This window comes from Monomorium pharaonis, chromosome 4, assembly GCF_013373865.1.
Source record: "Monomorium pharaonis isolate MP-MQ-018 chromosome 4, ASM1337386v2, whole genome shotgun sequence".
Taxonomy (NCBI): Eukaryota; Metazoa; Arthropoda; class Insecta; order Hymenoptera; family Formicidae; genus Monomorium; species Monomorium pharaonis.
The window spans coordinates 28,551,666-28,578,752 of NC_050470.1; the positions used below are offsets into that span (position 1 = coordinate 28,551,666).

General features: G+C 37.8%; 1 long non-coding RNA gene across 1 annotated transcript; it reads left to right on the top strand.

Annotated features, from left to right (window-relative positions):
- The first annotated feature begins 2,173 nt into the window (after positions 1-2,173).
- Positions 2,174-5,752, top strand: LOC118645246. The gene is made up of 2 exons (XR_004963015.1): positions 2,174-4,980; positions 5,064-5,752. It is a non-coding gene; the product is annotated as an uncharacterized LOC118645246 (long non-coding RNA).
- Positions 5,753-27,087: the final 21,335 nt, after the last annotated feature.

Genomic DNA, 27,087 nt, shown 5'->3' on the forward strand with positions numbered 1-27,087 from the left:
AATCAGTGATATATCGCACATTTATATAATTTATGCAGTGTGATATAAATCGCAAAATGTTCCAGAGTTATTGCGCTTCCCTCCATTTATCGATTCGGCGATTGTTTCTCGCTGAAGTTCGAACGGGGATTCTATTTTTTTTCCAAATACATAAATTTAATCAACTTGTAAATCTTTTAATGATTTAGATTTAAGTTACAATTATTTAAATAACAAATTTCATATTTGAAATTAAATAAAAACATTTATTATTTGTGAAACTTAATTTTTCAAAAGTTTCTCTTTTATATACTTTCATATATATATATATATATATATATATATATATATATATATATATATATAATTTTAATTGTCAAGAAATTATTGAGGCTTGTTATAATAAAATGTTATAACAAAAAAATTGATGCTTGATTCCTTAGTTTAAAAAAATAAATACAGATATTTAATAAATTGCTAAAGTTTTATTAAAAAATAAAATTAAAGAAATTCATTACGTACCAAAAAATGTGTTTAGAAAAATATGTATCCAGATTTTGTAATTTTTGAAAATTAATTTGCGATTGTTCCAGTTGGTACAGTCATTTCTTACAATATATTGTTCGTTGAAGCATTACGCGTTACAAATTAATTATTAATCATCAAAAGGATCAACTTGCATAAAGATGCATTCCTAAGAAGTGGACGTAATGTGCGTATATTTACTTTAGTACCCACCTGTTGCAGTAACCTAGTTTCTTACGTACACCCACCGGAAACTTTTTAAACTTCCCAAGGATCCTCTTAAATTTCCGACCCTTACATGACGTTTAAGAATGCGCAATTAACTAGATACGCAGTTATAAAAGGGAGACATATCTTACGCGTTTTTCTTTTTTCTCGTTTACAAAGTAAAACAAACGAAAACTCTAGTGTTTGTGTGCAAAACATTTCGTTCTTACATTTATTTTTTAATTCTGTCTATTTTGAATCAGGTCAGGTCACAGTTTTCATGAATGCAGGAAAATCAATAATATTTTCTAATCATATCTGTCGAACATTAATAATTAAATTTAATCTCATATTACATTTAGCAAGTGATACTATCGATCGTATCCTTGTGTTACACGGTTTCTGAACCATGTACCAAGATGTCGCGACGATGCAGCTGATGCTCCTCCAAGTGCGCGAAAATAAAGAAGCATCATATGCAGTAAACATTAATTGACAATTTGAATTGTAAAATTTTCAGCTAGTATACGCTGCTTTTGTATTTATTGACGAAAAGCTACTTAATAATTGTTTTGCATACATACATATATATGTGATGATCGTTCTTCAGTATCAACTTTAATTGAATGTTTAGACTAATTGAAGCACAAGTTCTGTAGAATATTAAAAAAGTCCTTTATATCATAAATTTTAGAAGAACAATGATTGTTTTCTGACGAATGGCTGGAGGGAACTTTTCTTAAAAATTTCTAAATTAACTATCGAACTGTACAAAAAATAATTGTTGAATTAAATAAAGAACCGTATTAATTAATATCATAAGGGGACCATAATAATAAATCTAATAAGAAAGTTTTAACGAAAGAATCAATGGATATTTTTCGGATTTCGAGAAATACAAGTTTGCTATTCATATTTATGTGCCAAATTTATTAATAATAATTGGTTTTACAATTTAGTTCATTCACAGGGTTGATATATTCGCAATCAATACCACGAGATATCGCGTGACAAAAATACGGAAGACGTTAAAGGAACGCGTATTTTTTCGCGAGGCGCCAATTAACTGTGTTACTCGCAACCTATTACCTCTGTCACACGAACTGCATTCTCTTCTCGCATTTGCACGGCGTGGCTGGAATAACCAGGCGCATAAAAAAGCACGAGGCGGGGAAATATAGCCAAATGGTACGGTAGTACGTACCCCTTCTCGAAGTGGAAACGTCGGGCCCTGATCGAACTCACGGCCCTCATTTGCATACAATCGCCCTTGCATTGGATCTCGCGCACTCTGGCCGCGTGCATACATTCTCCTCCTCTTCCACTTCTTGTATTTTTTTTTCTTCTTTCTCTTTTCCTCTTAATGGCAGGCAGCGTGCACGCTAATTCATTGTATATTTAATATCCAGGCATCTGCGCGCGGCGCGCCGGTGTGCGGTGTTGTTTTTTGCTCGACGAGGCACGAAAAGGAGAAAATGCGTCGCAGCGCATCGAGCCAGAGGGAAAGGGCAAATGCGAGGGCGGCAAGAGGGCGAGAAGGGTTGTGCAGGAGGGCGGGAACGGGGACGCGCCGGGGAGAGAGAGAGAGAGAGAGAGAGAGAGAGAGAGAGGAAGAGAGAGACAATCGCGGACATGGCGCGACGCGTCATTGCACGTGCACGTGCATTGATACCGATATTTATGCCCGCCAGTTAATCATGTCAAAGTCGTTTGATTTGTCGTTGGCTTTTATGGAGGGGAATTAAAACGTTCATTTCGCCACAGACACTCGCCAACAGTGACTGTCCTGCTGGTGCCGCTACTGGCCGTATGAGTTATTCTGTCGGCAGCCTTCAGGCCGAGCGGTGGGGATGAGCTTTTTGTAAAATTAGCGTGCCTCGTTTACGCCGGCGAATTTGCATTTTTAACGCGAGCCAGCGTGTCGGCCGGCCTTTTTTTTTTACCCGCCACGGCAGAATCGTCAAATCGGACACGCTGTTGACGGACCGTATAAATAGCAAATCTGTATTCCCTCGTGATTTCAATTGGCCATGCGATTTTGAACGCCGCATTTACGCAGAATACTTTCCGCAACGAAACTATAACGAGGTCCAGATATTTCTAACCGTGGGACTGAGTATAAAATACAAATAATGTGTTCCATATGCCTAAAATAGGACATTTACATTAAAAATTGAGTTGCCGTCTCTAGCGTCCATCAATACCGGTGAATAGTTTATTCGCGTCGATATGCGAGAATGTATTGGAGAGTTTTTTGGAGTTCCCATACACAGGAGAGAAACATACGTTGTAGCTTTATTCAATCCATTTTGCTCGGCAAAGTTCTTTCTCCTTGTCTAAAAAAAGATCGAGCGAAGAGAAACGCTTTGATGAAAGGCTCACGTACGAGCAGTATCGTTGCATGGACCTTGTAATATACATAAAGCTTTATTGCTTGCCATCCGTGGAAACTTCGCTGATTGTATTGCAGGACGATAACCGTATCTGTCGTTCCCGCAATTCTCGAAGCGCACTTGATCCATCCCCGTCTTTGACTCCTCTACTTTTATCCTCCTTTCACTTGCTTCTCTATTCTACCGGCATGCCACGATACTGCGATTTGTAATTTGATGTTACGATAAAAATAGTATGCCCTCTGAAATTTATACGCATTCGCTGTGTAACACAATTTTATTTTATTTTCACAAAATGTGTGTGTGTTTTTTTTTTTTTTTTTTTTTTTTTTAAATTAAAGTAAAAGTGTTAGTTTGTAAGCTTGCAATTTTTTTTATTTTAGATTTCTTTGGTGGTAATCGTATAGCAATCGTATTAACACGTTTCTTCAGTGTCGTGGTATTGCCTTCCGTGCGAGACATGACTGTTATATTTGTGAAAAAACAAATTGCATAATTATTTCAAAATTCCCAAAAATATTATTATAGAAAAAAATCTAAATTGCAATATAGAATAAGGTAAAAATATTTCAATAAATATTTATTCAATAAAACTTTAACAAAAATATAACAAAATAAACAACACACAAAACATACACGTTTATTATTATATTATATGATACAAATCATGTAAAATAGATTCGGCGCGGAAAAAGTTAACATAGAATAAATAAGAATAGATATTTACACTTCGTCAGAAATCTCGTTGATAAGTCGAAACTAGAGAAAGAGAAGAGAGAGAGGGAGGAAGAAGAGAGAGTTTGTGAAGCCCGAATTTTCTTATTCCCTCCGGTTTGAAACAGGAGTTGAAGCTACTCAACTAATTAATTGACGTCCCTAGCCTTTGTAGACGAGATGTCAGGCACCAAAGACTGACGCCGCGAGGCTCGCGTTTGTATCTGCTTTTGTGTTTACTCTGCCTTTGTCTTATAGATCATACTCCCACTATAAGCATACACAACTTAGCTTGCAGGAACTGAAAACTAATCTCACTGATCTGTCCTTTCAATATCCCTCATCTTATGATTTCACTAAATTTTGATAAATTGCATTTTTGAAACAGATACAGAGAAATACGTGTTATGTGTTGGCTTTGTCACGATTCTAATATCACGGACAAAAAGTTATTTTTTCGTTGTGTATATTTTAGCTTAAATTCATTAAAATTATTTAATTTTATTAAAATTATGCCAATTTCAATGCTTGCCACGAGTTGTATTTAAAATTGAATGTCTGTGTGTAACCAAAATAATTTTAAAACAATTTAAAAATAATTCTATAATGTCTGTATGTGTGCGCCAGAGAAAATTTTGAGATATTATTTAAAGCCATACAGGATAAAGTGATGTAACTCAGTTATACAGGCAATTTGGTGATAATTGCATTTACGACTATGGGCGCATGGTCTGTAATCTATTTATTATCGTCGTTTCAAAACTCATCCTTCAACGTAATATATATTATATCATCGATATTTTGATGTTGAGCACATTCGATTCATAATGTTAGTGAAGTTATAATTCCATCTCTTTTTTTCATGAAATATATAAAATGAAGGAGATAAATAGAACATGCGAATAATATAAAAATAACTTAGAGAAAAAAAACAGGGCTCGTAAACCTCGTAAGATGTTGTGTGCGCTAACAGTTTTAATGAATAATATAAGCAAAGACAATCACACATCTAACATACAGACCATGAATGTGGTCATTTCCAATGTATTAAAAATTACGAGAACAACTTCTTTTTTAGTTCGCTTGTTATAATTCATTATGGACGGATTTTTTCCATATCGATTTAAGCTATTGTTGTTTACATAAAAGCTTAAATGTGTAGGTAAGAAATCATTTTGAACATTTAAATTCTTTTCAGTCACTATGTCGGCCTCTTGTGTTCAATGTCAATGAGTTTTGTTTCAGATCTCTTTTACTGAATAAGACAAAAAGATTGTGTTGCAAGACGTATGTACAGATAAAGTTGACATCGAGAATGCTATAAATAAATTAACGTGTAACTGAACATTACAAATTAGAAATTAAAACTTACAGAAACTTTTTGTCTTCAGATAATAGTCGAACACCAAGACAGTTAATTCAACCAGTCATAAAAATATTCTGTAGTTGAAGTTTAAATTTTAGACAATTTTAAGTGATAAAAGATATATATACAGATGTCCTACTATTAAATTCTATGTGCAGTTATTACCTGAGAAACTAAAAAGTTTATATATGTAACTCTACGATTAAGTGATACACAATCTTTTAACATGCGTGGTTAAGTGAATGTCGAGAATATCGAAGTACTTGATCTTTGTGAGCTGTGAAACTGTGTGGGGATGAAATAACTTTTGCTGATTGGATTGACAGGAGATAAATCAGTTTTAAGGAGTGGGGAGACGATCTAAGATGGAAAGATATGCATCAGAAAGAGGTATCGTGTTTATTCAGTTCCTTCTTTTGTTTTTTTTTATGTAAATCATTCTGGATGTTAATTTTTTCTAATAATAAGGTTCAATTAACACCTGAACTTTGTTCCAATTTATATTGTGATCCTCTTCCATACAATGACTCACGAGAACACTTGAGAATATATATATTTTTTTACATTTTGTTCGTGTTTTTTTATTCATTAATTTCCTCTTTGTTTGGCCAACATAAGAGCTTTCACAATCATTGCAATTTATTTTGTAAACTATATCACATTGGGAGAATTTGTCAATGGAATCACTTTCTTTTTTAAAAAAAAATTATTTTAAGAATTTGAGATAGAGAAATTTTACAGTTGTATTTTTTGAATTCATTAAATTTCATACGGATACATGAGCTAACAACTCTTTAAAGTTCTCAGGCTCATCAGCCTTTTAATTTCAAGATGGCTCAAAGAGCCAGAACTTTCATCTGGCTTTTAATGACTTTATTTTATTCTGTGTATATAACTGATTTCTTCCTTTGTAAGCAGTTTTTTTAACAAATCGAATTCGGATTGGTCGACAATATCGTGGTGAAGGTGTTGGATTCTGCCAAATAATTTTTTTTATTATATATAAGTCTGTTGACTGACATTTAATATCGAAAGTTAACTGAATTTTGTTAGTGAACAAAATTCTTCAGGCCCCTAACGATCATACTAATTAGTAAATGTATGTCCTATGATGGACAGATTGTAAGAGATACTAAAGATAAAAAAAAATAAGTCAATTGTAACGGGACAAACGAACTTTGGAAAATATTGCAAATGCATCAGAATGAGCTTTATTTTCACATCTTTGTATTGTATTTGCTGCGATACATCACATTTCCATTTGCAAATCAAAGTTAAACTTTTTCTCGTCTTTGTTTAATGTCTGGATAACTTCTTAAATATATTAAAAGACGTGTGACTATATGGTCTAATAAGTTTTGTAGATTAATTTCAGCACAGAAGCTGTCACTTGATAAGATTTTTGTATAGGATAATTTCTCTTTTTTTTCTTTTGTATGATATAATAACACAGGTAAAGCTTCTTATTACAATTTTTGATTATCTCTTACTGTTTGCGAGAAAGTCCAGCTTCAACAAACATGGACAATGCTTTTAAAGGCGTTAATTGGTTTCAAAGGAAAGCAATTATGTAGTCGACTAACTGGCTAAGTTTCTTTATTATTCCGACGTTTCGACTATGCGATTTGGTCCTTCTCAAGTTAATTGTTTTGTAGCTATGTGTTTTGTCAAAGAGTGAGAATGCTTTTCTATATTTATTGGCTCGTTTAGGAGACTTTGTTAATAACATAAGAAGTGTCAATTTTGCCTTCCGCTCGCAATTTTGGGTAACAAACATTAATTTTTCTGAGCTTATTTTACTACGAAGAATTTCAAGTCTTTCGTCTATTACTTCGATCACTGCAATCATTAAATGACTTTCATTGGGCGCCCCAATTGAGGTGTTAATAGAGGTACAGCTGCAATTTTTTTTTTAATTAGTCCCCCCCCTTTTTTACATAAGAAAACTTTATAATGCGACTTAATCGATCTTTATCTTATTTCTGATTTTAAGAAAGTTTATGTTTTAAATCTTATACTTTGTTTTCGGAATAACTGTTCGAATTTAATAAAATGTTTTTAGCGTAGTCCAACATATTTATTATTATTTAATGATTGATAAGTAAGTTTTATTAACGGACTAGTAAATAGTCGAAAAATAATTATTTTTGAATAATTATTTTTTCTTGTTAAAAAATCTTTTGAACTCGAAGATTTTAAATATATTTCAGGGTTCTTTTCGGTATTTGACTACAGAAATTGGTTAAATAAATATAGTCGTTTTTTTAAACTACATGTTTTATGTTAAAATAATAAATTTTAATACACATGATAGTTAAAAATAACTAAATATTATTTAATCCGAGTAATTGGTTTAAACTTGTCTCTTTACAATTTAACAGTGCAGTTGTTACTTGCGTATGATGTATGTATGGTAATATGTCTACTAAACATTTATATTAAATTATTATTTTATTCTTTGACATTTTTTTACAATCTCGATGACAAGGAATACCGAAAATTCGAATCGAAATCGCCAGAAAGGTAACTTTCGCCCTGGAAATTTAGCGCGCGTCGCCGTCCGCAATTTTCATCGACACAGAGGGGAAACTTCCAAGCGACGTCCTCTTCGATCGGGAAATCCCTGAAGAACGTAACGGCAGGACTCTTAATCCTGATATTCACGGCGGGGAGCGATGTGAGGGGCGCCAGGGCAACCGCGTCGGTGTGGCGTAGGGAAGCGCGATATTATCGTCGCAGAAATATTACTCAGAAAATTGCCGGCGTGACTCCGTCCAGCCTCGTTAATTACCGCGAATTACCCATAATTATAAGGACTGTAAAAGTTTTTACTATCGTCGTGGGGCAAGCCGCGAGGGGCCGTGATGCAGAGCCTCGGTGGGCCCACCATGTCTGCGAATTCGCCGAGGTGTATCCTCCTCAGATTCCGCGTCTCTCTCCCCCCCTCTTTCCCTCCGCCTTCTCTCCTTAAGGCGCATCTACCTTTCCCCCAAACACCGGTATGAAATCCACCTAATGAGACACTTCGCTAATAAAAGTTTTCCTTCCTCCCGACGCGGCGGCCAGTCGCGCGCAACCGTCCGATCTGCGATCTTCGCAGCTTTATTGCCACGAGGTATTTCGACGACAATAGCTCTTTTTGGCGACACTTCTTTCGTAATATCTCGTGCTATTCGTGTGCAAGATTATTTTTACGATTTTGCAAAGAAGTCTATAGTTTTGTCAGATAAAAATTCTATATGAATACTAATTAATCTTGAGTATTAACTATCTAGTTATATTTAATATTTTTTACATCTGTTAATTTGATAAAAATAATATCTATACAATTGTTAATAATGTAACAAATTATTGACTTGCCTTTGTATATACATATAGATATTTTTTTATTTACTTTAGTTATACAGCCAAGAAGGGGATTTGGTTTACAATATTTAACTTATCCACATCCTTTTATTTATCTGTACCTTTGCATTGCTATTCTATTTATTTTAACGTCAGTCTTTATCTAATATCACACCTAAATCTTATTGCATCAATTTGTCCTTGATATATATAATTACAAGTAACATAAATTAAAGTTTTTGGTCGTTTTTGCTTCCGGGTATCCCTTTTTTCCTTCTGCAGCATATCGTTTTGATCATCTTTGCCGAGGGCATATAAAAATTATTTAAAAATGCGATGCACTTCACGATATTCAAATTTTACGTATTTCACACACGACATTGCTCCGCACCTATTTTTATTAGTTAAATTAGGTAATCAAATGCAAGCTGTAATTATTAAAACTCCATATTTTACGCGTCAGAATTTTAACGCAGATGCGATTTCATAAATCGTGAAATGATTTAATATCAAACGTAATGATTTTTAAGATAGTTTAAAATATTGTGCATTTTTACTAGAATTTAGAATACGAGTAACATATGTACAAGTGCGTGCCGTTACAAGTCAATCGATTTCATGAGATTTCATCATGTGAGAAACAGCACGAGTAATTTCCACTCCTGTCGCTCAAGTTTAGGGCTGATACGTACAGATCACATCACCGTTACAATGGACCTTAACACCCATCAGTCAATACGAATGCACTCGTTCGTCCTTGATAAACGGACGTGCACGCTTTATGGGCCACCTGTTGCACGTACGCGCGTCTCCTCGTCGAACTTTTAGACTTGCATCCAGATGAAAGAAAGGGCGCATCGGATGCTGTCGGATAAATCGTTCTTAGATGAACCTTCTTCTTATTCATCAGGGAATAGCTCAGCTAGATCATCTATTTCGAAAAACATTTAAGCTTAAAAAAGATACCGCAGTAATATTTATGTATGTGAATTAATCTTTAATTAAGTCTAAAAATGTTTATCCAAAAAATATCGGATATTAGTTGAGTGTAATAGTTAATTGTTATACTTTAATTTTATTGGAATTTTAAAGTATTTCTTTCCTTTGTCATTTATGAAATATTTAAGATCAGGAAATATTTATTCGTACAATATACAATTGGTTACATTGAAGTTGATCTCTCATTAAACTCCAGAAAATATTAAATATACATATACAAATAATACAAAGTAAAATAATACTTAACTTGAAAATCATTAACATTATGTTTTTATTGTCATGTTATTTGATGAAAAATGTTCAAAAGTTAGTGTCCACATAATTTGTAATTTTATAAAACAAGTAATTGCCATATATTTTTCCCGTATATATTTGCTCTCTACCACCATTTGTATTCAAAAGTCTGATATGCTCAACTGACACGGTAAATACCAGCGAGGTTATCATTATTTCGTTACCATCGTCATCGTCACTGTCGTAGTCGTAGTCGTAGTCATCGACGCTCCCAGTAAAAGCACCTTTATCTGGTGGTTGAAACGGCCGTTTCCGGTATCAGGGAGCGACGAAACTCACGGCCCGAACTCACCGGGGCACTCTGGCCGCCACAAATCACTGGCAATCTTGATTTACTTGTATTTGCCCATTGGCTCGGTATCACTTCTGCAGTAGTAAGTGTAATATACTCGGTTTGAGAGAGCGCGCCAAGCGCCTAAGCAACCCTGCAAGCACCCCCGGTTTACCATTAGGAAGCGCGAGATTAGGTACTCCCAAGCGCCGCTGGAACACCGATACTATCACGCGCGCATACACACGCGGACAAGGGCGCACGTACACGCGCCAGCTCGCGTTCGCGTTTCTCCACATGCAAGGCTGAGCCCTGCACCTTCGCCCCCACGTAGACTTCAGGAAATCCCGAATAAAGCCCGTCGCCCGTACGCCTCGATACCTACGCTCGGGATTTCTGAGGGACAGGATTCGAGACTTCCGCTATTATGACTCCTCGGAAATGTTCCTGGACGGTATAGACGAGGTTTTAGTCGTGTGACGTTTATCTTTAGCCGCGTACAATTCCGTTCTCACAGAAATACATAATTATCATTATATGTAACTATTATTATAAATAGTACAAGTCGAAAAGTCAACCGTTTCTGAAATCTAAACAATTTTGTACATTAGAGATGTATGATGTATGATTAAATAATCGTTCATTTTCAAAATTCATTAAATTATTCGGCGTAAAGTGAAATCTAATTACAATTTCAACTTTATAACTTTACAACAATTTTATTTCTATTTTAAGAGCATTTTTTACAAATGCAGCATTATTCCTGATGCAATTTGAGTTATATCTTATAGTAACAAAGATAATCTGTAATACGTAATTGACTGGTGATGTACATAATTTTTTTAATTATCGCACAGAAAATGACATCTGTGTCATAGTGCCGGCCTGTGAAATTGTGGGAAATGCAGAAATGCCTTGATTATCCCGCACATCGGGTAAAATATTTCTGCCGCCTGTTCATTATTCTCTCGGATGAGCCTTACTCAAAGAGCCAATGCGAGCCTTTGTACGCGCATCGCGACTTAAGGCTGGTTCCTTCTTAGTTCTCAAGCATAGTATCTCGAATTGCAAATTTTGCCGCGGGTGCAAGTACAAGAAACGGACGAAGGGACAAGACGAAGGCACGGCGATTGCTAAGGGGCTTCTTACCTTCAGAAGTCGTTGGTTTTTAATTATCAGAAGCGCAGAGGGAAACAGTAAAGGGGGGGAGAAAGAGAGAGAGAGAAAGAGAAAGAGAGCGAGCGAGAAAGAGAGAGAGAGAGAGAGAGAGAACGAGAGCGAAAGAGAAATAAACAACTGTGATGGAAACGCGAGCCCGCATTCGTCCTAATTAGCGAAGAAAAAAGTCCGCATCGACGCGCGGACGAGATAATCGCGGACGGTGCGCGCGTGCAATGGCAGCAAAACTTGCCCGTCGGGTGTATAAAACGATAAATAGCCGCGCGTCACGAGTGCGAGGGAGAAAAGAGGAAGAGAGGGAAATGGGGTGCGACAGAGAAAGAGAGACAGAGAGGGGGGGGGGGTGGAGGGAGATAAACCGAAAAAGAGAGAGAGTGAAAGAGGGCGAGAAAGAGAGAACGAGAGGACGAACACATGTCCGTGTCACCGCCGTCTCTTCTGGCTGGATCCTGGAATTTATGCCGGCCAGTGAATCACGTCAAAATTTGATTTGTCGATGGCTTTTATAGCGGCAAGTTATTGCGCGCGTTATGTACAAATTCGGCGCGGTATACGCCGCCGGCGGCGCTACCCCGAACATTTCCACTTTGTCGGTCTCGTAATGTTTCCGAATACAGAAAAACACATCGGTGCCGCGGATATGGCGATGTGATTTGGAAATGCGCAAACCCATTAACGGGGCTATGTAAGCTACGCTAGCGTAAATAAACATTTTAATGCTGTAACGGTCGCGTTATAAAGCCGTACGCGTATAAAAGCCTAGTAATTCTGTACCAACGGGGACAATGCGTCAAAGCACTTAACATAATTCTTGAAAGCCCGCCTCCAGCGAGGCATTTAAAAGGGATTATAAATTTCTCTCTCTCTCTCTCTCTCTCTCTCTCTCTCTCTCTCTCCCTCTCCCTCCCTCCACCTTTTTTTCTCATATTTGAGAGGCAATTATGAATAATACTCGTATCTGAAATTGACATATTAATCTAAGAGATGAAAAAAAAATTAAGATGGAGAGATGATTTCAAAAATCGAAACTTGGGATAATTTGTTTAAATGTGCTGAAAAACACTTTGTACCTTATATATCTCAAAATATTTTTACTCTGTTTTCCAGAAGTTAAATCTCGTATATTTTTAAAATTAGAGACGGAGTGTTATTACAAAGAGTATCATGTGAAATATAGACAATTAAAATTTATATTGCATAATTTAAATAAAACTTCAAATATAAGTAAAATATTAACAATAATAAATATTACATTATCTCTGTAAAGGATATTAAAATCACAATTTTTAATAAGGTGAAAAGTGATATTACAAAAGCAGGTAAGCGCGTGCAAACCATAAATCGATTGGTTCTGCTCGCAAAAAATATATTTGGTAAAAAGTACAGTTTGTTTATGGTATATAAATAAGATTTCAGGCTCTCTATAAATATTGCGAAATTCGAAAAAATTATTTCACATTAATATGACATATCGACGGGTCTCGGAAAAAAAAAAAAATCTGTTTCCTCTTGCTCTCCCTCTCCCGTGCATGTTGCGCGAAAAACATTTTTTTTCCCCGTGCACGCGCAGTGGGATGCTGAAGCGTAGTAAATCAAACGCACTTTTCAGTTCGCGGTACTCTTCTTCGTTGAAACAATACGCGACGAACATGCGAAAGCGAGCGATGAAAAAATAACGCGGCTACGAGGTGCTACGAAACCGCGAATCGAAGAGCTAAACGTCCGAGCGGTCGATGCGCGCGTCTGCGATCGCGCGACGCTGATTTTCACGAATGAAACGCATCGAATCGGACACGTCGCGTCGAGAAGGCGCTTATTCGGCGGGTTATGGTTTTTTAATGCGCGCGCGGCCGGGCGCGCTCGCGTTTGTATGCAAAGTACGGTCGGATTTTCCGAAGCTGCAGTGCCGCGACTGCGGCTTGGAGGCACCGACGGGAGATATGCATATATCAAGCGGGCGCAACGAATATATCATTCATAATTTGTTCAGAACGGTTGATTTGTAGCCCGCGACGTGCGGCGTCGACCTGTCCTCCCCCGGTGGATCCCCACCGTCGTCCCTCCTCCCCCCCGGGATCTCTCCTCTCTCCTCGTTGTCCTCTTTCGCTCTCTGTTCGCGTGCAGGGGCAGCGTCACGCGCCATTCTATCCCTCGCTCTCGCGTAGATTGAAATTAATACCCAATAATGCTTGTAAATCATTAGGGAAATGCACGAGCCGTGTTAAAACCGCGCCTCCATCCGCCGGTAACGGCGGTCACTCCATATTTGTTCAGCGGTGCTTTCGCCGATGCGCGATGGAGAGGTCACGCAGTTGCGAAAGTTCGCGTTGTCCGCGCCCGCGTTAACTATCCAGGATTATCAGGCCAGATCATTTCGTCGACCATCTCACGCTTTGCAGCGTGTTTCGCAATTGATTCTATGAGATGGGGTCTGCTCGAATTTTTTCGACATCGAATGGCTTCACTTATGCGCGATATTTCACATTTTGCGTTGCATAGACAGGCACATCATAGCAAATGTGCTCTCGTATATATTCAGCTTTAGTTCACATGGTTGACGTCAATAATAAATCAACTTGCGATATTTACAATAATCGGCTTATAAGAAATATTAACTCTGGGTTGCTAATCACAAAATGATTGTCAATTAAAATTAATATGGTTTTACATATATGTATATGTAGGATAAAATATGCCTCTCATTTCTGTTTTTGACTAGGCGAGTAATTTTAGTTTTCAGAAGGAACGTGATGGTGGCGAGAGGCAGAGAGAAACGCTCGCCCCGAGAGACAAAGTACGTTAATCAGCAATAATTTTTTTTGTATTTTAACCAGTGCAACACCCGTATTTCTTTTGTATCGGCATAGTGCTAAAAACAGTGCCTGAATGGAGAACCAGGTAAAAAGATTGGCAAAGAAAGAATGTATTTTCTTACTTGTTGACTTTTGTTTTGGCGGTCGTGTTACCAAAGTTCTATTTTTTATGTATTCTTTTTGTTTCCACCTGGTTAACGGTGTTATAGTATAGCTCGGTGTTATACTAACAACGAGCGTAAATCGTTTGTTAGTTTTTTTGTAGGATCTTTATTATGTGTAACATAGGTTTTGTCGGAAAGCATTTCTTCTATTTTAAATATTACATCTTTCTTTTTTAAGAATTTGTTGGTGATTCTTAGATATCTCTTTAAAAATAAGTCATTATTGCAACTATAGTGACCTTTTGTTAATTCATTAATTATAACTGATGGAGTTTTGGTCACGCGGCCTGCCCTGTCGTTAAGAGTCCGTCGTTATCCTCGGCATCTTTAACGGCAACGACTTTGCGCCACTCGATCTTTGCGTTCGTCGCCCCGAAACGATTCGCGTGCGTCCTTACGAGGGCACCCTAGCAAGTCCGACAAACCACATTACGTTCCAACCCTTTCTCTCTCTTCTCTTTCTTCGTTTCTCTCTCTCTCTCTCTCTCTCTCTCTCTCTCTCGCTCTCGTTCCCTGTCGGGCAGCAGAATTGAACGATCTAAGAAATGTTGCGGTCGCGAAGGAGATATGCATAGTTCCGACCCACATTCGCTCCCATTCTCGTATACAATCGATTCTTCTTTCGAACGCGATCGTTCTCTCTCCTTTGGACGACGTAGAAAACCGAGCAGAATTTATCGGCCATTTCGCCTTAATGCGGCAAACAGAGGACCGTCTTTGAATCGACAAAAATATTTCTAAGTGATCTTATCGATAATACAAGGATCGATATCGTTGAGAATCATTAAGTAGATTCTAAATATAAATGCATAATACAAATAAATGTATAGTGAACAAGTTTCGAATATAAATATAACAGTTTAAAACAAAGACATTTTTCGAGCAAAAGTTGTTTACACAATTCTCTATATTTCTTATCAAAGTTTTTTTTTCTTAGAAGAAAGGTAATTCTTTATTTGAAACCGATCTCGAGAGAAACAGTTATCTAAAACAATTTCAACGCATTAAAAGTACAATTTTCTCCCTATCTGTTACATAAATAATGCACTGCATAAAATTGAATTGATGTTTACTGTTACAGTATTCTTATTATAAAATTCTGACATTAAACGTTTAATTTCCTACACATATTTATCTCGAAATATTTGATACGATATTTCGAAATTAAAAGAACCACTAAGATATGTTAAAAAATTGAAGAAAAATATGTATTTATAAGTATAAATTCATATGTATACAAAAAAATTAATTTGACTAAATTTTTCATGATTGATTAAATTTCTTCAAGTATTTATGTATTTCAATTAAATATGCAAACACTAGAAATAAAGTTCAAGTATTTTATTTATTTCAATTAAATGCATGAATACTTGAACTGAAGAAATTTATAATTAATAAATTAAGTTAAAAGATTTAGTCAAAAATTTTAGTCATATTAACATTTTTCTCAGCATAGAAATATTTGTCTTTAGAATTACACACTGAAAAAAAAAGTAATATATTCAATAAGATATGTTATTGCGTGCTGCCAATTACAGATATACTCAATACAATAATACATGTTATTGCAGTATTAACATTGGACTTGCATTAATAGCAAATATTATTGTATTGCGTATTTTATGTAGTTGGCAGCCCGCAATCACATATGTTATTGGCTATATTACATTTTTTTTTTCATTTTTTTTCTGTTCATACATGGACTATTCTAATTCCGAAATATTACTAATGAATTGCTCGAGGGTAACTTTGGAAATCCAACCAAGGACGCGTGGCGTTCGAGAAAGATACGCGAGTTTCCGAATTGCCCTACGTCGCGCCGCATTGGATAAGCAACTTGAAATTTCGCGACAAGTTGAGGCCGTGGGCGTCCCAACGATCGGCGTCAAGGGAATTTCCGTGGAATCCGGAAAAAGCAATTTCTTGTTTGTAAAAATCGCGACGGGACACCGGCCTGAAATTTTCGAAAACTCGCCTGATAATTGATGCAGAATCGGCACGTCGGATCTGAATTTTTTACCCGGCACGGATACCGTCGCGGTTTCGCCCGGCAATGGCACACTCGGTTGTAAAACATGGCTGTGCGCTCGGTGACAAAAGGATGCGGATGCACTAACCGTTTGTGAATTGTTAACATCACCGCGTAACGATGTGGGACTTTTGATAGATCGGTACTATACATTTTCCAGAATCGCCGGTTAACAAACAATTTATTACAGACATATTGTTTTATGTAGACGATAAACCTACGCGCATTCTAACAAAATTAAGCTTTCCAATTATATAAAAATTGTAGATATTTTATGAAATTGAAAATACGGGATGTCCAGTATGTGGACCATTTTTGCGCCTGTAAATATTGCTCGCCGTCGTTCAGCCGTGGCGACGGCGATGACGATAGGCGGTTCGTTCGCGGGATAAGAAACTCTCGCGGCAAGGACGATCGGTTTCGATCGAGAGGAATGCGGCCTCCTACCCGCACGTATCATCCACCCCTCGAGTGAACTTATCACGCACGTGGCATCGTCGACCCCCGCGGGCGTTATAGGAGTACGCGAGTCAACGTGCTCGACGAGGGTGAGCCGTTTGATTTCGAGCTGCCGAGTTTACGAGCCGACCGTGACGCAGTCGCGCAAACTGCGGCGCGGTTCCTCCGCCGCAGACGTTGTGTTGTACGCGCGGTTTCGCTCGCGCGCGCACGCGACAACGTAACGTTACGGTCGAGGAGACGGCGCGGTGCGGCACACGACGCGACGAAACCCTCGGCGAATGATACACGCGCACACGTTCGACATCCATGCGTTTGTATGCGCGCGCGCGAGAGAGAGAGAGAGAGGGCACACGCCCGCGATTATAACGTCACATACCGGTTATAAGGTATACAAGCCGACGCCCGGAGGCTGGCTGCTAGGTAGCGATGGGGGTGGTGGTGCGCGTAGAGGAGCGGTGAGAACAGAGGAGGCGGCGGCGGCGGCGGCGGCGACGGCGGCGGAGGAAAGAGATGCCGCAGGAAGCGACACAGAGGAGGCAGAGAGACGGGAGGCGGGAGAGGTCGGCTCGCAAACGTGGAGGGAGGACGGAATGTTCGGATTATCACGAGAAACCCGTGGAATCCGTGGCACCGCGGGGACGGAAAACGGGGCCGGTAGATAAGAACCATAGCCGGTGTGTCACGTACCGCTTTGAGTGTGATGGTCGTCGTTCTCCTCTCCCATCCCCTCCTCCTCCTCCCCCCGCGCTCCATCCCCTTTTCCCATGCCCGCGCGCGCCTTTCCACCTACCCTCGGTCGTCTCGATCTCCCCCCGGCTTTTCTCGTACCTCTCTCGCGAGCGCAATATACAAAACCCCTCATCGCCGTCGACCTGAACCGCTCGAACTTCCCCCGTTTAAGTATCCTCGCTAGCACGAGAGTTCAATTCTGGCTACGCGCGATACTTAGCTCTTTCTCGGAGATAATTTTCGGTATGCTTTTGATGTTTCTATTACTCCAAGTTTGTAGTCAGTTCCAAAGTTTTTGCTGCCATATCGAAATTCTTGCGCTTTAGGACTTCGTGATTGTCGAACGTTTGATTTAACGTGACGCGACATGTCATTATTTCCGCAGAAAGCAAATCGTCTTGGAAGAGAGACGGTTTTTGTTCTTGCTTGAAGTCTTAGAGAAAACTTCTCTCTTCGGGGAGAGAAAGGCCCGCGGTCTTCGTTTCGACACAGCTCTTTCATACGAAAATTCCGCCCTGCTCTTCTTGAAATTCTGCGCGAGATCAGCGACGCGGAAATCGTTCCTTTGGATTGCACGACTTAGCGAGCGGCAAGGTCCCCGAAGAATTGTTGAACAAAATCCTGCGTGATATCTCGAAATGTACCATTGTTTGCGATCAGTTTCTATATCTCGAGAACATTTACACCAAAAGTTTCTGTTAAGTACCGATCTCTGCCTGAAGGTTCCTAGCAAAGTTCTCTTTTTATAAGATCCATGTGATATCGTCCTGACCTTTTTACTTGAAGACAACCAAAGGTATCTTAATAAGATATTTTAATATCTTATTACTAGTCCAGGGACCAATCTGCTAAACGCTCATTAAAATCAAATAGAATCTAGTTGACTAAACAATAAAAATAAATTAACTAATCTGGCCATCTATTAATGTCAGTTAACTTAAATCTGCTAAATTTATTACCATGTCACGTTAATATAATCTTCATCAATCAAACGGTAATTTTTTTATAAAAAATTATACATTATCTAGCAATATCGATAACATCAACTACTTCTTGTACAACTTTTAGACAGTAATAATATCCAAAGTTGTTAAAAATCGGGAGGACGATGAAAATAAGTTATTCTTTCGGGATGGATGGCGCTAGAAACTAGGTTAAAAAGCCGTGACCTCGTGACTAGAGCATCCGCCGCGTCGTAACTCAGCTTCGTTAACTCGGGACACCGTGGAAGGAGCGAGGAAGCGCGCAAGGGTTATGGCACTGGAGATAGCAAGGCAAAGCGTAGGTGGAACGGGGAAAGCAATCAGAACTTGGGCCATTGCTAGATATTACGTAGACGTGAGAGATGTCTCCTCAATCATATTAATTGCCGAGATAACCGTTGCTTCGACGGCGCCCGCCGCTCTTAGCTCCTATTCCACTCCTTCCCTACCCATGTTTCAAGATACATACGCATAAAATTTTTCCATATATTTTTCTATCGAATTTTCTAATAAATACATTTATTTAAAATTACATGCGGGGCTAGAGAATTTTTATTTTTATTTACAATTTGCATCTCACGCTAGTATTACGGCATGGATAAAATTAATAAAAATATAATATCGAAGTATAGATAATTATTAGAATATTATTCCGATAATTTGTTGAAATAATATATCGACGTACTATCTGCAACACTGTTTTTATATTTTTGTATATCCAGCAATTTAGAATTTATTTAGAATTTTTTAGTTATTTAGTTAAATCATATTATTAATCATTCAAGTTACTCTTTACATCTATCTATACAACAACAAAAAATAAAGGCTTTAAATCTTTTAAGTAAAGATACAAATGTGGGATAATGCTAGAAATATTTTAAAATATAGCAATATAGGATAATTTTTAAAATAATTTACAATTCAAGATTTAAAATAACAACGTAAAGTTTAGATAACTCGGAAAATAAATCTTCCAGCAGGTTTTCTCGAGTAAAAAAAATAGCTTCGCCAAGTATAACGAGGCTTTCCTCAATATTCAAAGTTTTCGTGCTAGAAGAGGAATCACTGACGTATGCAACAGGTATTGCTTTCCTCTTTTGCGCCTCGATAACGACTGCTGACTCTTCACGGCAAGTCTGAGTGCCATCATCGCGAGAGATTCGCGATCTCGCCAGTTTCACCCCTATCTTTCACCCTCCTTCTCAAATTTCGCGGTGTCTCTGTGCAAATTTTCTTCGCAACGATAAAATGATGTGCATGAAATCAATGATGATGAGCAAGAAATCAGTCATTTGCAATAAAAATAAACGTGTGTATATACTGATTTCTTAAATATAAATTATCATTTTTGTAGAAAACATTTATTAAATATGTTATGATCAATTATGATAACAGCCTAAAATTAGAGTCTCTTTTAACGGTAGTTTTAATTAAAGAAGAAATTCACCTTATCAAGCGTATCATCCGACATTCATTACGTAGCATACATTCTAAAATATCACAGCTGAAATATCAAGGTAGACCGATACCACACATTTTTAATTACTTTTACGCCTTCGTACCTAAATTACCGAGCCCCTATCTCATAAACGACGATAGTAAATTTCAACGATTAGCATACATGCTGCGGAAGTGTACGCTACACGTTCCTCCGTGTACTTACGGTCGTCCGTAGCATGTAAATGTTGCTACGTGGCTGGCAGACAGCGACTCAGCGTATATAAAACAAACCAACCGACTCTCCTCAGGACGGACGAGTTTGCCCTGAGCAGCCCTGATTCAGCTCGACGTGGTGTAGCCTTATGTCAACAGATACCGTCGTTCCGCTAATCACTCACGAAAGTAAATGCACACTTGGAAAGCTTTTCTCGACTTCGCGATACGTGACACTAAGTTTTTTTTCGTACATAAGAAATTGTAACCTTCACTGTAAGAAACTTTTAAAACAATTTCAAGGTTTCTCAGGCCATCGCGCTCGTTTTTTATAGAACAATTAAGTTATCTATATAGATTAAGACGATCTTTTGTTTCATTAGATTTTTAAAGACTTTGTTGACGAATCTTTGGAAAACTGCGGAGAGTTACATAAGTCAAACGGAACTCGAAGAAATTCGTACTGACGAACTATACCCTGCCTCTCCCATTAGTCTATCTACGCGTTAATAATTTCTTATTGTCGTTCTTATCGTCTTTTAATATAATTGTTATTTTCATATCGATTTCCTGCATTTTATTCGGCTGGTAACTTTCAACTAAGTTCGTTATAATACGATTATGTTTCACATCTTGTATATTAGACACATGGGAGAGAGCGGGAGAGACGGGTAGAGACGGGTAGAGACGGGTAGAGACCTGGAGAGATCGGGAGAGACCGGGAGAGACGGGAGAGACGAGGAGAGACGGGGAGAGACCGGGAGAGACGGGAAGAGACGAGGAGAGACCGGGAGAGACGGGGAGAGACCGGGAGAGACCGGGAGAGACGGGGAGAGACCGGGAGAGACACATCTATCGCGCTTACTTTTTGCATATTGATTGTAAATATTTCCGGACGCGTCTCACCGTCAACGGTCTCCTCGCAGATTGGTTTAATGGAAATTATGTCTTATTTAAAATTGACCTTTACTTTGCTAAAAAAATCCGCGCCAAGGAGCAATTCGTATTGTAAAATTGTATCTGGTACCACTCGAATAAGTATCGAATAGCTATGGCCGTCGATCGCGATCTGTGTCAGGAATTCTCCCGTAGCCGACGCACGGCAACCACCTTCTCCGCAAAACTCCGTTTCGGACGTCCGCAGTTTCGACGACCTTATTAGCGCATCTCGAATATTCTTCGTTTTTTAAGGAATTCGAATTCCCTGTAGTTATTTCCTGTACTTATAAAACCGCAACTATGCGAGCAACAAAATCTTTTAACTATCTATCGTAATATAATATGTAAGATAACGACGCGGGCAAACAAATTACTAAAATATGTACTTATCAGCAATCGCGCCATTTCAGTTCGCAGCGGTCCACAGCTAAATTTAAATAACTCTTGTGAACAATATAATATGTATACAGCTATACTCTCTCTAAATATAATATTAAATGACATCGTCTTTTACGCAAGCACTGGAAGGTTAATGTCTACTGGCGGGCGTCGGGGCGACATTTTCCCTGGTATAGCGAGAGGGTGCACGGGGGCGAACGCGCGCGACGGGGTGACTGGTTGTTCTAAGTGCGTGCGTAATACGAGACCCCGTATTTCGTCGGGGCGACGTTTTCATCGCGCAATTTTTCCCGAGTTACCGTCCATATACTGAGAGTTATGTCCGTCAGGGAATTAATATAGGCAAGATTTGTTGTTATTACTGGGCGGTGAGCCGGGGGCGGCGCGAGGGGGTGGTGGTACGGCGGCGGAGGCTTTCTCAGGGCACAGAGTGAAGCCATTACTTACTATAACTGCCGCTAGGGTAGGACGCTGGCATTCCTGTCAGGCATCCATCATTGCAACTAATGGCTCCACTCTGCTGCCAATAACATCCGGGCGCGCACCTACGTCCAGAAACCTCGGTCTTTACTCTCTTTCGCGATTTTACTTGCGCATTTCTAAGAAGTCCATCGATGATATTGAATTTAGGATTCGTCTTCGTCCTGAGACAAATCAACTGCCGTTATAAAATAGATGATTGAAGAATGAATCGTAAATACATGATTTTGGTAAAAATCGTAAAATTAAAACAAATGTATAAAAGTAATACTCAGGGTGTCCAGCAGTCACGGAAATCTGAAAAGCCGGAAATTGTCAGGGGATTTCAGATTTTATAAATCTGAAAATATCAGGGAAAAGTCATGGATTTTTACAATTCTTACAATTTTTATAGAATTTTTTATCATTGTTTTACATAAATTTTCTCCCGATTTTTGATGCGGTAATCTTTTGCTTTTTGCTAAAATCAATTTATTTATAGATGTGTTCAGTAATTCAGAATTTTATTATCGTATTATTTTACTTTAATGTGTTTGATAGAGACAACAAATAAAAATAAATACTAAAAGAGCAGGGAAAAATTAATTCTAGATCCTGGAAAATTCAGGGAAAATTCAGAGAAATTTTTTTTTGTTAAGTATGCTGGATACTTTAATATTTAATTAAATATGTATCATTCGAATTGCGTTATATAATAATTAAAAATATTAAAACATGACGTTATAAAAAAGTTGCACAATAATTTAAATAATTTTATCATTTCATATTTCGAACGAATTTAAAAGAGAATTATTTTTTTGGAAATTATTTTATGGAAATATTGCCAAAAGATTAAGATTATTACTGAAGATAAAAGAAAATGCAGTCCAACTATGTTTAGCAACACTTTTATAATTTTTATTGTTTTTTATTTATTAAAAATTATTTAGATTTATTAATCTGTAGCTTATCTGTTAACCAGATTTGTCTATCTGCATTTCTTTGATCACACAGTAAACTGTAATTCTTTTAAAACAACTTTTATTATGGTATGCGACTGCAAATCTCATTGCCAGCATAAATGGCGACAAAATGCATGTTAGGACTTCCTCGAGTTACAGCTAACATCGCAAAAAAAGCACAGCGTGTCGTCGCAAGCCACTTTTTTTTTTTAGGAAACCGGGAAACGTTCATCGAGACGTTTTTACGGCTGTTTCAGTTCGTTTTCAAGTGCGGCTGCACAGTTACCGCGCTACCGGTATTAATTTTCCGCGCTTCCACCGGTTCGTGGAAACGTACCGGCCGCACACAGTCGTTAATTTATGTACTAACGAAATGTATAAAACGATGCGGAGCGAAATTTACTGAACCTCGAACGCCAGAATGAAAAAGGATTGCTTCTGCATATATAATCTTATTGCAAAATTTTTCCAAACTGTACACCAGTTTCTCTATTAGAGTAATTAAACCGAAAGTATATAACAATGTGATTCTTACAAATTAAAATTTTTTTGATAATATATGCAAAATGTAATCTATTATTATCCCTTTTAATACTAAAACTTTAATGTTTATTTTTGGTATAAAAATGAATATTTCCCGTAAATACGCTTAGATGTCACATAAAAGAAACATACGTACGCGAAACCGGTTCAAATTGCAAACTACTGTTCGGACAATCAATGTCGGGCAAGAAGAGCGCATAGAGTTATTAAACGCTCGCTGGTAAAACGAACGGGGCTAAACGGACGGTCGCACATTATTAATCCGACAGAAATTAATCAGGCATTAGTATCGTGCCACATTTTCGTTCGAGCGGATCACTGGATGTGGAATTTCGGTGATCAGCCTTGAACAGTGGTTGCCAACGCAGTCATCCAGTAGTGGTTCAGAAATGGAGACGCTTTGATTGCTGGTAAGCCAGGCTCATGGTGCAGGGTGAGCGAGGTAGGCAGGGGGAGGGGGATGAGGGAACAGCGGTACGGAGAGAGAGAGACCTGGGAGTGTGTAACAGCAACGGTCAGATAGTTATTGCTGAGCGATTTGATAGGTGGATAATGACGAGTAATGACACACCGCGGTGGGAATCGAAGCCACCCCCCCTCTCCCTTTCCCGTCCGCGTACCCAATGCAACCCCCCTCGGCCGCTCTCCCTCTTCTCCCCTTTTCTATCTATCGCGCGTCTCCTCGCCATGTGCTGCCTCTACCACACGGGGATGCGGATGTGGATATGAGATTGCGTCATGCATATGCAGCTGCATTTGGCATCGGACTATGCGCGGCCAATCACCGCCGTGAAACTTGATTGTCGCCGATTATCCCCGGTCGATCGACCTAATAAAACGCGGATATTTTCCGGCATTACTGTAGTACCACTTTCCATGTGTGCGCCGTGATTTCGATCTTGTATTTTATGGAGAACTACCGGTAACGTTGGTCAATATCTATATCGTACTGTCTACAGATAACGTCGCGGACAAGGGGGATTCCTCATATTCCCTTTCCCTTGTCACCCAGTTTTGCGCCAGAAAAATATGTGACATAGATACGTAGGAAAGAATTAACGTCGTTGCCTTTGTTAATAAATTCACAACCAGATTAATCTCGTGTTTCGTTCTCACATTATTTTTATACGGAGGGTTTCAAAACTGCACAGGTGCACAAAGAGAAAAGAGTAATTTTACTGATCTGAAAATAATTATGTGGCCATTAAACAAAATATAATGAACATTTAAACTGATTATTGGAATGTCAAAACTTTACATTAGTATTATGCTCGAGTATCCTACATAATTATTTTGATAGTTTAACAAAAATTATTTTCTGTATCCAGCTAAATTTTTAAATACTGCAGTAAAATTGCCTTCTCTGTGTATACACATGTATATGACTTAAATCTTGACTAAATTGTAATTGTCTTTTAGAACGGAAAAGTTAATAAAAATTGTAATTTAATTTTTATATGAAAATATTTAACAATTTTTTTTTAAACTAATGAAACTATTTTTAACAATATTAAATATCAGGGTGTCCAGCGGTCATGGAAATCTGGAAAACCGGGATTTGTCAGGGAATTTTATAAATCAGGAAATATCAGGGAAAAGTCATGGATTTTTACAATTTTTCTGGAATTTTACATTATTGCTTTACATTTTGTGTATGTAATATTTCATTCTATTGTTAGTTATGTTAAAGATATATTTTAATGGATATCCGTTATCTGGTAAGGTTCCGACTAATTCTTATATATATTTTTTATGGAATTTTGGATGTGATTGTAATATGTCGAGCAACCTATTACTCCTTTTTTTATAAACTATTGAGTGGTGTGAGCAGAGGCTGAGATATCTGCCTGAATAAGTTGGCTTTTAAAATAAATTAAATAAAATTAGATTGTCTTTTATTATTAAAGTTACGTTTAAAAAATTTATACTGTTGCCTCCAATTTTAAGTGTGAATTTTAGTCTATCATTTTTTGTGTTAAAAGTATTCAAAAATTTATTAAGTTTATTCTTGGAAATTGCCAGTAAAGTATCATCAATATGTCTGAAGTAAATTGATAGAGTCAGTATGACAATGAATTTAGGATTTTTCTTACTTTATTGATGACATTAGAAAATAACTTTTGTTATCAACTTACTCTTCTCAATGTCGTTCCCAACATTCATGATGAAAAATCCACTCGTATTCTTATGTCTTTAAGACAATACTATAAAATCAAATCAGTTATTTCTGTAGTATTACTCAGACACAATGAGCTTAGGATTTCATTTTCAAAGTCACGCATTATTATATCCGCAATAGTTGGTGATAAAGGGGAATTCAGGGTGTGCCAAAAATCTGTTTGTGCATCTTGTTGTTAAATTTGATTTTTAAATGCTAGAAAGTTAAGGAAAAATTAATTCTAGATCCTGGAAAATTCAGGGAAGTCAGAAAATTTATTTTGCTAAGTATGGACACCCTGAAATATTCTATTTATATTGTGCTGCATTTCGTTTACAGACTGTTTAATCTGACATTTTCTACATACACATAAAATTGATAATATTTCCAAAAACGAGAAATGAGAGATGTATTAAAGATGTACTACTGATATTGCTAATATGGTGATTAATACTTAGCGTCACATATGAGTTGCCTGACGAGGAGCGAGTCAGTTGTGTCGCGAAAACGCGGGCGCGAGGTCGCGCAAATTTTAAAAAAGGGGAACAAGGTAGATGTATCTTGCAAGGATCTTTCTTTGCTGTTGGCAAACGTCTTAATTTTTGATGTTTTGTTTCCGAGATGCATGGATAAATCATCGCGATTCCGTGAATAAATTAATTCAACAACAGTCATTTCTATATTATTAATTTACTCATACATTTTAGAGCACAACCAATTTAAATATAAAATTTATGTCATAATCATCTGCAACAGTTTTTCAGTCGTTATTTTGATAAATTTTAATATAATTTTTTCATAAATCCGTTAACTTAATGTAAAATCAATTTCGTCTGAAGTTAGGAAAATTTCTTAGCACCTATTTTTAAAAAAGATTGCTATAGAGATGCTTTATAGCGATTGAACTAATGATTAAACTGATTAATCAATTTTTGATGATTAGAAACAAGCAGAGAGTGAATATTACTCCCATGTTGCTACGTTAGTAATCGTATAGATTAGAGCCGCTAAATTTCGGTATAAATTATATAATACAAATGTTTCTCTCTCTCTCTCTCTCTCTCTCTCTCTCTCTCTCTCTCTCTCTCTCTCTCTCTCTCGCTCGCTAAAGCAACCGCTTCTTCGGTTTTCGAATTTCGGATTGTCACGCAGCTATTCCGCGCCCAATTTTCTCACCGCCTAATCGCGCGTTCTCCAGCTGCGTGCTCGACACCCGGACGGTTTAGGAAGCGCGACCAATTATTGTTAGGATAATCTGCCGCGAGCCTGCTGGGACTGTTTAAATTAGAGGGTGGAGGCGCCGTTGCAAACATCATTGCACGTATAGGCAATGCCGGACTACCTAACCGATGAAGTGGGAGGGCGACAGGGTACCCTCTCCTACCTCCCCACCTCCCCGGCGGCCTCTTCGCGCTGTGCGTCCATCCCCCTTGCCCTTTCCCTCCTCCCCTCCCCTAAATCATTGATTGTTGCATTATCTGTTATTGGCAATGCAATTAACCCCTTACGGTAAAACAACGCT